Genomic DNA, 4263 nt, shown 5'->3' on the forward strand with positions numbered 1-4263 from the left:
TAGAGTTACTATTAACACCGCTGGTTAAAAGCAAGACTAAAACCACTGAAAACACTTACTGGTAAGAATATTGGTATCAATATTAAATATGCTAGACTATTCTATATGATGTTTGTTAGATCTCTCGCTGATTATAATGCTTTGCACTTAATTAACTTCCCCTCCTTTGTGTTGGACAAACTGGAAATAGTACAGAATGAAGCCATCAGTATAATTCTTGGTGCCCCGAGATGTACAAGACTCATCAGCATGATGGGAAGAATTGAAGCTTCGAACTATACTAGAGAGAATCATGCAAGTCAACACGACCTTTTGCCTTTAAGTCATGAGAGACCCTACATCTCCTGCATTGCTAAGAGACAAAATATTTAATGCTGTTAACACCCTATTGACTGATGCCGACATTCCAACTCACTCCTTAATGATATATGGCTAAGTAAAAATACCTACAATCTCATTAAACTAAACATTCCATTTAAGTGCAATCTACCGGTCTATGATATTCCTCTTTATCTGTACCCACCATTCAAGTATCATACACTCCTGTCACCAAGAAAGATATTGAGAATCTTGCTCTTCTCAAAGCTGTCACACTCGAAACAATTGCCTCCTCCGTAGAGAATTTAAGACCTCACGAGCACTGTGTCTACACCGACGGCTCAGTCCAACCTTCTACTGGACGGACTACAGCAGCATGTAGGTTTTATAGAAATAACATTTGTACAAAGACTGTCAGTGTCAGGTTAAACAACTGGCTGACCTCCACACAAGCAGAACTAGCGGCATTACAACTAGCTACCAGTACATTAAGAAACATTAGAGGTGGAATAATATTTTGTGATTCAAAATATGCTCTTCAAACAATCGAAAACATCTCCTGGAAGATTGACAGCAAGAACCTCATACAACCAATTATAAATGACCTAATCGCTGTACAGAGCAAAGGGTCTCGAATCTCCTTTGTATGGATACCATCACACATAAATATAACCCATCATAATGATACAGACATTTCTGCCAAATTAGCGTGTAACAAAGAAGAAGTTAAATTAGATCTAGGGTATCCCCATCTCTACTGTCAAAACTATATTGGTCCAAACACTCAGGTCTGATAGGAAAGAAATTATGGACTCCCAACGACCTGAAAACACTAATATATAAAGCTATGATTGGTTCAGATCTGCAACCTATATATATGGGCAGCACAAAACGTCCACCAGACTGTGCGACACAGTGGTTGCCAGGATCAGGTTGGGTTAACGTTACCTGTGGCAGGTGGCTACAGGTGACGTATCTTCCAATTTTTAGTACTCCAGGTGCAAACTCTGTGAGCAGGAACTACGGCATGATCTCCCACACTACATCACCGAATGCCCAGTTATTAGACCTTTCAGGCAAATTTACAAGAGGTACCTGAGCTTTGCAATTACTTTATTCACTCCCGTGTTCTTGAAGATATTCTCACAGTGTACCCAAAATTTGTCAGTGCAGGCTATTGAACATATAGCCCTGTATGACTAACCATCCTGCGAGATGGGGACTTTTAGTATCACTGCTGCCTTAATCACTCTTGTGTTCATGATATCCTAATAACGAACCCAGAGTCTGTCAGTGCAGACTGCTTATCATATGTCGCTGTATGACTAACCATCCTGTGTGATGGGGATTTTTTAGCATCACGTAGATAGCTTTTTGACACACTGTACTCCCCTTAATATAGTCTAGGGTAGCTGCACAAATGCAGATTTACCTAATGTATTAATTAAAAAAAAGCCCGATTCATTGTAGATAACATTTGATTCATCGTCGATAACACTGATACAAAGTGTTCTCTACATCGTTAATGTTGACTCAACGTTACTAGAACATGTCTTGCACACTGTTACAGGCAACGGGAGAGATAAAGAGAGAGAGAGGGAGGGAGGGAGAGAGGGAAGGAGAAACGAACACAACAGGTACTCATGGAGAGAACTCTATCAACATCAGAGGCCCGAGACTGTTCAACACGCTTCCACTACACATAAGGGGCATAACTGGCCGACCCCTCACAGTGTTCAAGAGAGAACTGGATAAACACCTCCAAAGGATACCTGATCAACCAGGCTGTGATTCATACATCAGGCTGCGAGCAGCCGCATCAAACAGCCTGGTTGACCAGTCCAGTAACGAGGAGGCCTGGTCGACGACCGGGCCGCGGGGACGCTAAGCCGCGGAAATACTTCAAGGTAACAGACCCGGTGACCGCCCGGTTTCAGTTTAGTACATACATATATATATATATATATATATATATATATATATATATATATATATATATATATATATATATATATATATATATATATATTTATATATATATATATATATATATATATATATATATATATATATATATATATATATATATATATATATATATATATATATATATATATATATATATATATATATATATATATATACATAATATTACTGAAGGGCTGAGGATACGATTAAGGGAAGGGAACTATCAGGAGAAAATGCCAAGCCATTACGACTATATAGCACTTGGAAGGGGTCAGGATAAGGATTTGGGGTTGGACGGAAGAAAGGAATGGTGCTCAACCACTTGGACGGTCGGGAATTGAACGCCGACCTGCGTGAAGCAAGGCCGTCGCTCACCCGTCCAGCCCAAGTGGTAATTCACGCACGTATCTTCTCTATATATATTATGCTTCCTTTCATTTTGGAATAAAGTTAAACAATTAATGTTTCGAAGTAGATTTTGCAGTATTGTAAATCCTGCCGCTATGAAATGCGTTCCGTTCTGCTTGTTTCCATCTTCATAGGAAGATGATAAATGAATACAAGTATAGTTGTTGTTGTTGATTCAGGTAATAAGAACAAAGAGTTCCAAGTAGCACGGGCTATGGTGAGCCCGGTGAGCCCGTCACTAGTGGACTTACCTGACACAGGAGCAGGGCTGTAACTTGATACAAGAATAGTTGTTGTTGTTGTTTTAGATTCAGCTACTCAGAACAAGAAGTTCCAGTAGCACGGGCTATGGTGAGCCCGTAATACAAGTATATCGAAGCTACAGAAGATATAGCGAAGAAGAATGAGATGGAATTAAACTATTCTTTTCAATTTAATCAGTTTCCTTTTGTCTGCTATAGTGCTATTCCTGTTTCATTATCATTCCCACTCCAAGAATTTTAATTCCTAACTATCATTGTATTTACAATAATATATAATTGCAATCACATGTTTTGTTCAATGGTCCTGCTCAGGTATAATATCAATTATATCTTCATTGCCGATAGCGGAAGGTGTATGTATTTTTGTGTACTCACCTAGTTATACTCACCTAGTTATGCTTGCGGGAGTTGCGCTTCGGCTCTTTGGTCCCGCCTCTCAACGGTCAATCTACTGTTGAGCGTAGATTTACAACTTACATTCTTCTTCGGTTTATCTTCTGTAGATTCGCTAACTTGTATTACGGGCTATTCATGCCCGTGTCAGCTTTTGGATGGCTTAATCTTCATCAATCAATCTTTCGACTTGGATTCATTTATCATCTTCCTATGAACGTGATAACAGGCAGAACGATAACAGGCATTTCTAAGCGCCAGGTGAGGTGTACAGATTCCTGAGCTTCTCGAGCACTGTATGTGAATATGTGCGCGTATATGTGTATATATGTATATGTGTATATGTGTGCGTGTGTCTGTGCCTAGGTGTGTGTGTGCGTTTGTGTGTGCGTCATAGAAAGGTGAGGTCGGGTGCTGAATGGGTGCAGGGAGCGCGGTTCCTTCAGTATCGTGTTTCTTGTGACCAGTGTGTGACGATTCTGGCCGCCAGCCACACAGCCCACACACCCCACGGACAGCGAGTCAGGTCGCCTCCCGACCACAGCTCCAGTCTAGCCCAGTGAGCTTCATACAAAGCCAGCGGAGTTTAGCTAATATAATCAGTCAGCCAAGGCTATCTTCCAATTCGTCGCAACTACCAGCCAGGAGACAAAGCAGAAACAAGCAGCCAGCCAGCTAGCTAACCAGCCAACTAGCCAGCAAGTTAACCATCCGCCAGACTAACAACCAGTCAGCAAGCCAGCCAGCCAGTCAGCCAGACAGCCAGTCACAGGTAAGGTGCTATATTTTCCTTTTACATTACTTTCACTTTCTTCTGACAAGAACTACACGCATAGGAAATTATGTATCCATAACCCTTCTCTCTCACACATATACCAGCAGGAATTGTAATCCTTTTTAACAATATAAATAT

General features: G+C 40.6%; 1 protein-coding gene across 1 annotated transcript in view; it reads left to right on the forward strand.

Annotated features, from left to right (window-relative positions):
* The first annotated feature begins 3781 nt into the window (after nucleotides 1-3781).
* Nucleotides 3782-4263, forward strand: part of LOC123747647 (Y+L amino acid transporter 2-like) — a 15549-nt gene continuing 15067 nt past the window's right edge. Inside the window, exon 1 of the mRNA XM_069326502.1 lies at nucleotides 3782-4122. The gene's annotated coding sequence lies outside the window, so the exon portion shown is untranslated. The remainder of the gene's footprint in view (nucleotides 4123-4263) is intronic.

The sequence above is a fragment of the Procambarus clarkii genome, chromosome 18 (genome assembly GCF_040958095.1).
Source record: "Procambarus clarkii isolate CNS0578487 chromosome 18, FALCON_Pclarkii_2.0, whole genome shotgun sequence".
Classification (NCBI taxonomy): domain Eukaryota; kingdom Metazoa; phylum Arthropoda; class Malacostraca; order Decapoda; family Cambaridae; genus Procambarus; species Procambarus clarkii.